Below are 13,902 nucleotides of genomic sequence, written 5' to 3' on the forward strand. Positions count from 1 at the left end.
CACAACAGCCATTATCCTGTACGCCACAACAGGGCACTCTACATACCCAGATACTGGATCCCATTCTACACGGTCCAGTGCAAGTTTGGTCCACTTCCTTCCCCTCCCCAGCCCGGACATATCCAAGGTCAGTTGTTTTAATCCCTTTTAGAACAGAATACACATCCGCATGTGTATTCCAGTGTTCTTTCTTTTAACTGTTGACTTTATCGTACCTGCCGTGGATGCCTTCTCCCGAGCATGTCCTTTATCTAAAACAAATCTATCTTTTTTCTTACACATTATTGTAGGCTTCCACAATCCTTTTGGCCCAGAAGAAGGCTGATAATTCTAAAGCCGAAACGTCACTGCAGCAGGATTTTGTCTGCCTCCAGTCAAACATCAGGGATTTTTCATTTCCCGACGTAGACCAAGGATTGGCCATCACCCAACTAATGTGCAAGACTACACTACAAAACAACAGAACTCTGTACTTTCCAAATAATGCCAAATAATGCCGCACTATTGACTGCATTAGAGAGTACTCCAGCTCTGTCAGCAGACCACAGTAGTAGCACAATTGTGTATATATACGCTTTAAAAGTTTCCAGTTCAAACATTAAGAACCTATTATTGTTGCAGACAGGTTCATGTAAAGGAAATATCTTTCTAACTAAATACAAATGTTGGTTGCACTCCTGAATACAGAATCTATGCTTTGCTTTGCATGAGGACAATCCTAGTGTTCAACATTGTCTATTTTTATTTGATCCATACACCATGGGAATATGTTGCACAATGAGTTATTTTTGCCTGAAGATGTTTATGTGATTTTCTTTTAGACTACATGTAAATAAACACATGTCCCCTGATTGAAAAGGGTGCACAACAATTGACATGATTTAATCTGTTTTGCTGTTTGCTAGAAAAATGTCCATGTTTAAGCTCTTGCAAGTTTGGAGTAGGGTGATTACTTCTAAACACCACTATAGTTCACTTTAAATAAAACATTCTAAAATCTGAGAATTGTCTAAATTTGATCGGCGGTAACCACCCCCCTTGTTATACAGACATACGGAAAAGAGCAGGATATTCAAGTGTGACTGCTACAAAACACAGCACATGATGGAGCACCATTTAATTATTGTAGGGCAGATGTTTGGAGGGCTCTTAGGGTACAGGATCCTGATACATCGGATATGGGCGCAATTATGACATGTAAAATGAAAGATGAGGATCATATTGCTTATTTTCAAGATATTCAGGAGAAATGGCAGCTGAAACTCACAAGCCGTGGGAAAATACAGTGGCATAATTTTACCACATTTTATGCCAGGGGTTGCATGAGCCAGGAAAGAGGCAGATAAAAAAGCAAATGGGAATGGAAGCGAAACCATGGACCGAGATACAGTTGACAATAGTACACCATTACCAGTTATTACAAGAAAAGAACAAAAATAAAGATAAAAATAGAAAGAATGAGGAAGCCAAGTTAGTTCTGAAAAGTTTGCCATAGAACGAGCGGTATTGACAAGTGGAGAAGGAATGGGAATGCAGGGAGCTATGGGTACATTACAAGCAACTAGTCTGCGCCCGATGGACCAAGGTGGGTATGGGTTTAAGCCATGAGGCAGAGGTATGGGTTGTAGGGGAAAAGGAGGTGGATTTCAGAATAACCAAGGGGGTTACAGAATGAGAACCAGAGTGCTCTGGGAAGATATAACCAAGGAGGGATTAACAGAAGGTATGCCCCAGTATCTTGTAATTGTAGAATGACAGGACATATTGCACGTGTATGCGAGAGCCAAGGGAATATACACAATTGCCAGTTTTCCAGAGGAGGGACAGCTTATCCTCTGCCATACCGCACACAGACCAGAGAGAGCTTTGCCCGAGATCACATATCTTATCAGGCATATAAGCACCTCAAGCACAGCAGGTGACAAAACAGGGACAACCACAAGAGAATCCACCACAAGGGGATAGTTGCAACAAGCCCCTATGCAGAAAAAGCAGTATGCAAATACAGCACAAGTACTGACACCTAGAATAGGAGGTGTCACTGTGGTAATAGGACATCCTTGCAAAGGGACGGGGATGAGCTTGTACCCACTATAGGACAGCTCACAGAGTGACTTGATGTGTTCAGTACTATCTGTAACACCAGACCCCCAAGAGAAACCAAGGGATAATGTGACAATAGGAGACAAATCCTTTTCTTTTTTTGTAGACACTGGAGCAACTCATTCATGTACACGAGTGAGAAAATATCCAATGGCAGGTATTTCCTGGAATGCTCAACGGTTCTCTGGAGCTGCAAGTCAAGTTGCTTTTACTGATAAATTATCAGTCTCCATAGGAGAATGTGGCATGTCTGTTCCTTTGTTATTTTCAAGACAGGCACCAGTTAATATTTTAGGAAGAGATTTAATGATGAATATTAATATGACATTTTGATTTACTGATAATGAATAGTGTGTTCCACACCCGTGATACACTATTTTAAGTGGGAGAGTTTATACTGCCATTTACAGGCAAGTGGCCCTGTGTGGTGTTCTAGTAGATGCACAGATATTTTTATATGGAGTATGCATTTTATTGACATGGATACCTGGCCTGGTATGAAAGATTGTGAGGATACCTGATGAGTTTTTATTCAGACCACACATACCTATGGATGAGAATGATAGACAGACTATTCCTACAGAGTTGGAAGCAAGTATAGCATGAAAAGTAATGGCAATGCTTGAAGGGATAGACAATGAGGGTAGATCTTGGAGAACAGTGATAGCTCTTGGGGAGGCGTACAGATTGACTGACATAACTGATGCCGATATGTTCAGGGAAGACCGAAAGCAATGACGAAGTAGTGTTCTTCATGAGCATTACATACTGGATAAGGACAGAGAAAAGGGAAGTCCCACAAAGAATGGTAATAATGTGGCAGTGACCAGCATTTATTCAGGAGGATCTTGAAGAGGTGCCATGTGCCCTATGGACCACAGGCCCCTATGACGTAGGTTTATTGAAGGGGGTAGAAGAAGTTAAAATAAAGATTAAGCCAGGAGCAATTGTACCTGAGCAAAACAGTGCCTCATGTCTCTAGAAGCGGATGTAGGTATATTTCAGACTATTTCAGCACTGATGAATCAGGGGATTCTGGTGCCATAAGAGTGATTGTGTAATACCGCAGTGTATCCGATTAAAAAAATCTAAAGGATGGTTGTGGAAATGTATCCAGGATTTCAGACCTCTTAACCAGATTGTAGATTCTGAGTTTCCTTTAGTTCCTAATCCGGCAACAATATTGTATAGTATCCCAGTAGACGCTCGATACTTTACGGTGATCGATTTGAAAAATGCGTTTTTCTTGATCCCATTGCATAAGGACTCCCAAGACTTGACTTAATTTCCGTTTCACCAAAAGAGGCTAAAACATACTCGTTTGCCTCAAGGGTACAGTGAGTCCACATTAATTTTTAATAGAGTCCTGCAGATGAACCTGGGCAGTATCAATCTCGAAAGTGTGGTGATCCAGTACGTAGATGACCTTTTAATTTGCAGTGAAACTGAGGATGAGTGTACACAGGACTTTATCCGATTAATGACTATTTTAGCATTTAAAGGATATAAGGTGGGCAAGGAGAAGATACAGTACTGTCAATAGTTGTTATACATACGTCAGTTGATTTTGCATGAAGGAAACAAAGTGAGACTGTGAGAGCTGAGGCAATCATGAAAACATCAAAACCGAACACAGTGAGACCGATGCTAAAGTTTCTGGGTTTGTGCAATTACGTTAGAGCGTTGGTGTTTTATAATAGTATGTCCACAAGGTCACTTCTGCAAGCATTGAAGAAAGCACAAGTTGGTAAAACAAAACTAGAATGTACCAAAGAAATGGAGGAAGGATTTGAGGAATTTAAAAAAGCAATTTGTACAGCCCCAGTCTTAGGGTTTCCTAATTATGGTGAGAATTTTTATTTGTTTTCACACACAAATGGGTCAGTAATGACAGCAGTGCTCACACAAAGAACCACATTAGGGTATAAACCTTTGGCATATTACAGTGGGATTTTAGACCCAGTTATTAGAGGACTCTTCCCTTGCAAACAATCTTTGGCTGCTGCCTTGTTTGCAATTGAGAAGTCCACAAGTATCGTCATGGACCGCTCCATGAACCTTTACGTAGAGCATGATCTATTTGCTATTCTAGAGAAACCCAAGGGCACATTGACATCCCAAAGAGCTTCAGTTTATGAGGTAATGATTTCTAATCCTATGATTCAAATTGCAAGATATAAAATAGTGAACTCAACCACATTCATAGCTGAACCTGTAGTAGAAGGTGATCATGTGCATGACTGTGCTACTTATGCTGAATTTTATGATGATATACCCTCTGTGAAAGAGAATGCTTTGGCAGAGGGGGAAATTCTTTTTATAGATGATTCTTCGAAAATTGATTTGACTAGTGAAGAAAGCCATTCAGGCACTGTAGTAGTAAGGCACAGATTAAATGGAGAATTCAATGTAGTAGCAAGTGCAAGACTACTGTTTCACTTTTCAACGCAAGCAACAGAATAAAAAGCACTTATTGTTGCACTTGAAAACCATGAAGGACAGAAAGTGACGGTGTACAGTGACTCCGCCTATGTGACGTCAACCTTACATGCAGGGTTGGCACGTTGGAAAATTAGGGGACACCTCCACACAGGCAGCTCTCCAGTGCAACATGCGTCCTTACTGAAGAGACTCATTAAGGCATTCCAACTCCCAGTAGCCATAGCAGTCGTAAAATGCCCCGTGCATTCTAAACACACCGACTTTATTTCTTGCTGGAACAAAGCCACAGACATAGAAGCCAAAAGAGTTCCATATTCACCAGAAATGTCAAGTTTTGAAGCTGAAGATATTAAAGAAAATTCAGCTACAACCATGTTGGTACAGGAAGGGTTTAATATGCTGTCGATAACCAAATTAATAGAGATTAAGCAAAGCACACCACAGGAAGAGCAAGAACTGTGGAAACAAAGGGGATGTTCTTTATCCCCCACAGAAGATTTATGGTGACAGGACAACACTAGAAAACCAGTGATAGCAGTATCTTTATTGAAAGTCGTGCTTGTACAGCTGCATTAGCTCACACATGTAACTAGGGAAAGTCTTGTTGCCAATATTGCAGAAGACTAGATTATTCTTAATTTGCTGGAACACGTTGCACTGTTTATGGTGAATTGCATCGCGTGCCAAAAGTTTACTGCTGGGCATGATATGATATGATATGATATGATATTTTATTTGTATCACGCTCATACACATGTGTTTCAGAGCGCAGTGAGGCAAGGGAGGGGAGCAGGGGAGGACAAAACAACAATCTTACTAGGCCCAGTGACATTGAGAACACGCAAGTGCAGGGGAGAGGGAAGGGGGCAAGGGAGAGGGGAGAGGTGGAAAGTGCTGAGCAAGTGATAAAACAGCAAACTGGAAAGAGCGAGGTTTAAGGTGCAGACAAGGGGTGTCTGATAAGTGCAGTTAAGGGGACTGTAGGGTTACAGATACAGACCCCAGTGCAAGGGATTGCTACGAGGCAGTGAGGGTGTGTGTCGGGGTGGGCAGGGACCTTGGCCCAAAGTCAGAGGGTAGCCAGGGGCACGGAGCTAAAGCAGACAGTTCAGCAGGGGAGAAGAAGAGTGAAGGCAGAAGCAAAGAAGAAGGTCTTGAGGGTCCGGACTGGAGATGGCTCTCCCCATGTTTCAGAGTGGCAAGGAGGCTGTTCCAGAGGGAGGCCCCAGCCGAGGAAAGAGATCTATCCCCAACTCGTTGCTTGGAGAAGCGACTAGCCCTGAGGGAGTTCGAGGTGGAGGCGCAAAGAGCTTGAGTAGGAAGGTATTTACGGAGGGAGAGTCAAAGTTATTTTGGACCCAGGCCCCAGTCAGCCTTGTGGACAATGCAGAGGGTCTTGAATTCAACCCTTGCAGCCACTGGGAGCCAATGAAAAGATTAAGGGCTGGAGAGATACGATCGCTGGGCTTGAGGCCAAGGGCAACGCTCCCAGTCCTGTTCTGGATGAGGTGCAAAGGGCGGAGAGTAGAAGCAGGCAGTCTTAGAAAGAGGCTGTTGCAGTAGTCTAGCCTAGAGAGAACCAGAACACTAGAGACAGTAAGCTTCTGGGCGAAGGAGAGGAAAGGAAGAATACCTCTGAGGATGTGCAGTTGGTAGTTTGACTTCTTAGAGACATCAGGGATGTGAGGAGAGAAGTAGAGTGTGGAGTCAAAAATGATCCTGAGGTTCTTAGCCTCACAGGATGGAGCAGGAAGAGGGTCAATGGAGGCTGGCCAGAGATTGGCAGGAAAGGAGGGTGCAGGTGTGCCGATGAGGAGAATCTCTGTCGTACTGGCATTAAGGCAGAGATCATTGGCGGCACACCACTCCTGGATGGCAGATAAACAGTCAGAGATGAGGGAGGGAGAAGAGGTGGCAGAGGGAAGCCTGAAAACGAGTGTCATCTGCGTAGAACTGAAAGTTGGAGCAGAGAGCAGCAATGCAGTGGGCAAGGGGTGCCAGGTATATGTTCAACAGCCAGGCAGAGAGGTTAGACCTCTGGTGAATACCACAAGTAGAGAGTGAGATGGAGGAAAGGAAGGGCCCAAGTTGGACCTGGGAGGGTCGATCAGAGATGAAAGAGGTCAGCCAGACCAGGGCCTGATCGGTGATACCCAGGTTACCATGGAGATGGTTGAGCAGGATGGCATGGTTGACCGTTTCGAAGGCAGAAGAGAGATCGAGTAGGATGAGCACAGAAGGGATGTTAGAGTCAAGGTTGGAGAGCAGGTTTTCACGGATGTTCAGGAAAGCAGTTTCCGTCCTACTGGCAGCTCTGAAGCCATACTGATGGTCATGGAGACAACCAACAGAGTCAGCGTGAAGGTTAATCTGGGAGATGGCCAGCTTTTCCGAATGTTTGCCCAGGAAAGGAGTGATAGAAATCGGGCGATAGTTAGCAGGACAAGAGGGGTTGGTTGTGGGTTTTTTGAGAAGAAGGTGCACAGCAGAGTGTTTCAGAGGGGAGGGGAAGGCTCCAGAGGCAAAGGAATGGTTACATAAATTGGCCAGAGCTAGAGCAAGGGTGTCAATGCGATCCTTGATGGTTTTGGACGAACAGTGAAGAGCCTGTTTTGACGAGACTTTTATAGATTGGACTTGTCTGGAAATCGGGGAGAACAGAGGAAATTATGAGAAGGAGGGAGGAGAGGTGGCTGAAGGGGGGCCAGAGGTATCAGAGAGAGAGAAGGGTGAGGAGGAGAAGAGGACGAGAGGGTGGACACAATGTCCTGGGTTTTTAAGATGAAATGAGACACCAGGGCTGTACAGAGGGACTGGGAGGTGACAGGAGAGGAAGAGAATGCAGCAGGGTTGTCCAGCTCCTTGCAGATTTTAAAGAGCTCTGCCGAATTGTTAGATGCTGCAGAGATGCAGGCTTGGATATGGGCTCACTTCTTAGTGCGGACAAGGAGCCGGTATTGCCTTTGGAGCAGGCGTTAGGCCAATTTGTCATATGATACACAAGAGGTCTGCCATTTACTCTCAGCCACCTTACACTTGCTTTTAAGGGTAACTAGGTCTGAGTCGTACCAAGAGTTTCACATGTGTTTGGGCTTCAAGCAGATCCTCATGACAGGTGCAGGAACATCAGGATTATCAGAGATAGAGGAGTAGAGCTTGGAAAGGCTGTGTCAGGATATGAGTCAGTCCAAGGTGGAGGAGAGGGAGAGAAAGTGGTAGCGAAAGCCTCAACTGATACATGCTTCATGGGTCGGATGACCGAGAAGCTAGTTGGAAGTATTGGAATTGGCTTGGCCTGAGGGGTAGCGAGGGAGAGATTGGAGGAAAGGAGAAAGTGATCACCCCAGGACAGAGGAGTGGTCAGAGGGATAGAGAGGGGGAGGTCTGAAGAGATCAGCGCATCCAGAGTGTGTCCTGCAGAATGAGTTGGGCCAGAGGGGAGAATAGAAATAGAGACAGAGTCGCAGAGGTTGTGAAAGAGTCCAGATGAGGGACAGGAAACGTCCAGATGGAGGAGTTCAGTGGTCGAGGCCAGGAGGGTGCAGGAAAGACTGGCACACTCAGAGAGGAAGGAGGAGATCTGACCAGGTGGCTGATAGATAGTAGCCATGTTAGGAGAATGGCCAGGAGAGAGAGAAAGCCTACAGACAAGGCATTCAAAAGTAGAGTAGGCCTGCATAGGAATGACAGAGGCAGGAATCCACTCTTGGAAGATCAAGGATACACCACCATCAGGGAGGAGAGTGTAAAAGCTTGTGACAGAGCTGGCTTTGAACCATGTCTCCATGAGACTGAGGACATCGAGGTCAAGTTTTTCCAGGAGGCAGCAGATGTTAGAGGAGTGATTGACAGCCGAGCAAGAATTGAGAGTGGCAATATGGAGAAGTTTGCCATCCTTGAAGGATTTCCAGGGAGGGGTACAAATCAGAGAAATGCCCTGCAGAGGTGTAGAAGTAGCCCTAGGGGGAGAAGGGGGGGGAGGAAGGAGGAGAGGGTAGGTAGCCAAGGAGGAGGCAGGGGGAGGCAAGGAAGCTGAAGAAGGGAGAGATGGGACAGCAGGAAAAGAAAGGAAATTGATGAGGCATGGGAAGCATCTGTCAAAGAGGAGAAGGTTGGCCTGAGGACCTTGGACCATGACGGTGCCATTAAGGTAAACATTAATGATTACCTTAGAGGAGTGGAAGGGGTCCAGGATTGCCTCCCAATGGGTGCCACCATTAATGGGTGAGGAAGAGAACAGAGAGAGCACAGAGACCTTTGAGGAGTCCAAAGGTCGAAAGAAGGATCTACAAAAAGGATGTCGGTGAGGGTCTGTATGGAGGAAGCGCTGGAGCACTTGTCAGCAATAGGGAGACCAGGGTTAGAGGCCAAGATATCCTTTTTTAATTTCTTCCTGCCAGACTTAGTGAGAGGGTGGGATAGTCAATGGAGAAACAGTTAGAAAAAATAGGAGAGACAAAATATGCCATGTTGCTAATAGCTAAATTCAAGATAGCAGTAATATTACTAACAGCTAAGTTCAAGATAGCAGCAATGATACTAACAGCTAGGTTCAATATAGCAGCAACTGTTACTAACAGCTAAATTCAAAACAGCAACAGTTACCAACAGCTAAGTTCAAAACAGCAGCAATTTTACTATCAGCTAAGTTCAAGATAGCAGCAAATGTTACTAACAGCTAAGTTCAAAACATCAGCAATGTTAGTAACAGCTACGTTCAAGATAGCAGCAGTGTTACTAACAGCTAGGTTCAAGATAGTAGCAAATGTTGCTAACATCTAAGTTCTAAACAGCTGCATGTTACTTACAGCTAAGTTCAAGATAGCAGCAATGTTACTAACAGCTAAGTTCAAAACAGCAGCAGTGGTATTAACAGCTAAGTTCAAAACAGCAGCAATGTTACTAACAGCTACGTTCAAGATAGCAGAAATGTTACTAACAGCTAAACACAAGGTAGCAGCAAATATTACTAAACCCAGTCCAAGCACAGGCCATATATGTGGGAAAAAGGGTGAGATGGGGTGAAGGTGGAAAATGTTAGGGGTGCAGAATGATGAGATAGGGGTGCATAACCCAAGGTTGCAAAGGTGATAGTGTCAAGGTAGTTCAGGGATCCAAGAAAAAAATTGAGCACCATCCTCGAGGTGCATAAGAAGGGTCCAGGGAGACCTCATACATTGAACCGGCAAGGGACAGGGAACAGACATGGGTCTTAGGAAGTGGGCCTTTGGTGAGGTGGCCAGCAAAAGTCTGCCGGTCCCTGATTGGATAGGTGTAGGCAATGCTGGCCTACACTCAGGCAGGTCTCAGATCCTGAATGAAGGTGGCTGCCATCTTTGAATTTGCAGCAATGGAGAACCACACACAGTGTGCACAAAGGACATCAGGGCCACCAGCTGTTATGGGAAAAAATAAGGAACTACATGCAGCACGGCAGGTGTGCAATGAATTTAAAAGATGAAGGCACTCAGATTGTGCAAATAGAAATGTTCTTGCTTCTCTTTTTGTTCTCTTTTTTTTAAAAGGGGAAAAAAATATAGAAGGCAGCAGCTCAACCTCCAGGCGAGCGCTTGTGCTGATATGGAGCAGATGGTAGGAGCTCCAATGGAGTCATGGGCATAGCCGAGTGCTCACCTATATGGAGTACACACCTAGAATTGAGAATCTTTGGGACACAAGCAAGATACAACATTCATTTTTTATGGTCTTCGTGTTGTATTCTATCGTGAATACTGCGGCCTGGAAATGTTAAAACTGGCCCACCATGTTTATTTCTATCACCTCTAGTGATTCACTGCTTGCTTAGATGAAGTCTCATTCAGCTTCAATCAATGTTGGCTCTCTGGGTAATCCTCAACTGTTCAGCAGAAATGTATTCTACCCCTCCGAACAGGGTATGCAATCTTTTCTTTTAAAATTTGTAAGACATCACTAGCTTTCATCTCATCATTTCTGCAAAACCCTGATCGATGAAATGATGGTACACGTGTATTCCTTGCCTATTTCCTGGGGGAAATCCCATGCGCTTGTGCCGCCGCTCATTACCGCGGATGCCCGCCACTGGTTCTGGCTGTGGTATTGTTAGGGAGAATTCTCCAGAATGGCTAATTTCCTTTACCTACTGAGTCCCTCAGCAGCTTTGCTGGATTTCTAAGATTTATTTTTTTCACCTGGCAAGAGTGTGAGCCTTTTTTCCCCCTATTCCATATGTTTTGCTGTGTGTGTTTGACATTTTTGTGTTCATAGATTGTGGAGCCTCACATACTACACAGGCATCATCTTTTTACTCTGTGTTCCAAAGCACCTTCAGTGCAGTGACACAGGGTTGTCTTTTAGACTTCCCAACTCAGACTCAATTATCTGGGACTGACTACTGTCTCCCAGAACCTATAAAGTTGCCATTAACTTTATAAGCCTCTGTAAAACCACAGACCCAGTACAAACGATCTTACATGGAGTACTGGAAAGGGTTATCCCTTTTTGTCTGTTTCTCTAGGAGCATTGTTTTGCTCCCTTTTCAACAAGACTTGGCTGGTGGCAGTGGTAACTAGCCAATTTTTCCTACTGCGGTTATCTTAAATAACCTAGGTACTGTTTTAGGCTATCTTGGTAGCCTCGAACTTAAACCCGCTAGACCATATATGTTATATTACGGTTCCAGCTGGGTTTATTCACCAACTCTTTTTGTAAAAGTCTTTCTCGTGTTTTACTCTGCGCGCCAAACCAGGTTTGATTCCTTTGTTCACCATCTTTTTGCGGGCTTCTATACAGAAGCCCTCCTTAGGCGCCTGTATGTCTGGAGGGACAGGAATTGAGGGAGGGGTTTAGGACTCCGTGCACAGGGTCTCCTTGGAGACCCATGTCGCACTCTGAAATGATTGGCTGTGGTGACTGTCCCACTGGGACAGTCACCATGCTGTGTGATTGACAGCCAGGCTGTGGGCATGGGGGAAAACTGCATAAAAAGCAGATCTCTGAGTCTGGAAAGGCAGAGTCACCACTGGAATGAAAGAACCGACGAGGAGCTGTCGGAAGAGGACCCCTACCACGACTGAACCACCCGGTGAAACCCTGCTGCAGGTCAGAATCCTCGAATTCCAACGACAGAGAAGATCCTCCAGGAATCTTTTTCCCCTGAGCTAGTGGGACCAACCAGTTCACCCAAACTGCAAGCCAGGACTCCCTCCTCTGGTTGAATTCACTGTACAGAGCTACAGTGGGCGGGTTAGCCAGGAAGGTCGGACCCTGCTAGGGTTTTAAGGAGCGCACCTTTTATTTGTTGCTTTGCCCTGCTGCTGGTTTCTTCCCTGGGTAGTGCAGGACCATCCAGTCCACCTACTTTGTGTCAGTCCGACGGTCACTTCAGGAACTACAAGGAACGTCCACCTCAGCTACAGCTTCTTCTCCATTGAAAGGTACTGTTCATATCCGGTTGTTCGTTTCATTCAGCCGCAGTGAAAGTGTGTGAAATCTTTCTCCAAACCGAGGGCTTGTCCTTCTCTATTCTTTAACCTAAGTTTTCTGCCAACCAACTTTGTATGGAACTCTTGGCAAAGACTTAACCGTGAACTACCCTGAACTGTGTGATATTGAGCAAAAGACTTTTGTCCTATTGACTTTGGCCCTAAGTCTTTTTGATTTGATTCTATCACTGTAGTTCATCTTTCTAGATTGCCCGGCTTACTTACCTGTTTGTGCTGTTCAATTTCTTCTATACTTTGTGTTTCCCTCCCTTTTAAATTTCTGGAGTGCCATTTTGCTCCCTCTTCATTTTGTGAGCTTAACTTGTCTGGAACCTATTGGGAGTCGTGTGGTGTATTACGTGTGTGATTTTTATTGTGATTTTTAAACTGCTTTACCTTAGTGAAATGTTATATAACTGATATGTAAATAAATCTATATTCTTTTACTCAGAAACCTTGAGTCAGTGTTTGTTTGAATCATAGTAATTGCTGTCCTTTGTGTAACTATTGATACTGCTCACTAGCTCTTGAGATAAGTCTGGCTGCTCAGCCATCGCTACCACTTTTACTGTGTAGTACAGGCTTGTACCAAAGGTGGATTTGTACTTTCACTTGTAGTCTTAATTGTGTATGGTGTTGCCAAAGGGTACTGCATATGATTCTGCCTAACAGGCATTATTATAGGGTTAGAAAAGGAAACTTGGATCGAGCAGCGTTTCAGCTGATCCAGCTCTCCTCCATCTTGTTTTTGTTGTGGAGGAAGTTGCTGCTGAGAACAATAAGAGGAGAAATAACTTGACCGAATGGTCTGTTTAAACATTTACATGTGACTACGTTGATATGCGGCAGACATGTAATGCATATAGGTATCAATTAGTGGTGATGCGTCCCTTTTCCAGGGGGATCAAAGCCGATCTGTGTACACTCCCTGATGCCACTTGCACAGCAAAGTTTTAGTACTCAAAGTTTTCCTGAGGTGGTGTGTGTGCGTGAAGTGCTAGGATCTGATAATGGGCCACATTTTGTCAATGAAATAAAGGCCTTTTATTAAGTATAAAGCTATCACTCATCGATACAGCTCTCTCGCGACTGCAGGAGAGCCCCGCGATCAGACGTGATGCAGACCCTCGTACTACTTTCGAGCCACCTGGCCTGATTTGATTCTAGCCTCACACTTGCTTGAATAAGACGTGCTGCCAGAGAGCACAAGCTCTGAGTACAAAGGTTGCTTGTACTTCTCCACCCAATGGGAAACGAACACTTTGCGACATTGCACAAAGATCCACACCCCTTGAGGTAACTCTCTCCGTTACATTCTGGATTGAATTTCTTTGAAGCTGTACCCAGAACGTGACAGTCGAATTTATCCTGCATGTGTATACCCGTGATAAAGTGAATACAGGACTCCGCTCCTTCGGAGTTAAGCCTAGCAGTTCCCTTCCCACAGAGATCTCCATACTGGAGGCCCAGACAAAGGCGTTCTAATTACCAGCCGAAACGCCCCAAGGCTAAGCACTTTTACGTGCCTTACTGTCCTTGCCAACTAGATAGGGGGTCCCTCCCCCTGACCGATGGTTTTTGGTCCTCTGTTTGTGAAATTTAATTTACACCCTGGTTTGATCCTCCCGGCCCTCTAAGTATAGCTAGGCTAATGGTGCACCTTGCTTTACTCGTGGACCGACAAATCGGGTTCCCCCTCATTAGCATTTTCCCCTGTTTTTTGTATATTGATAATACACATTCTTTTGATTAACAAATTTGGTCCTGCCCGTTAAATTTAACCTTTTAGGCACTCAGAGTAAAGCAGGGTTTGGAACCAGTCTTTGCTGAAACCGGGGACCAAACAATTGGCCATTACATTTTTTCTACCTGTGCTGTACAAATGTTGAACAGT

This window comes from Ambystoma mexicanum, chromosome 5q (genome assembly GCF_040938575.1).
Source record: "Ambystoma mexicanum isolate Mex_15411 chromosome 5q, UKY_AmexF1_1, whole genome shotgun sequence".
NCBI lineage: Eukaryota > Metazoa > Chordata > Amphibia > Caudata > Ambystomatidae > Ambystoma > Ambystoma mexicanum.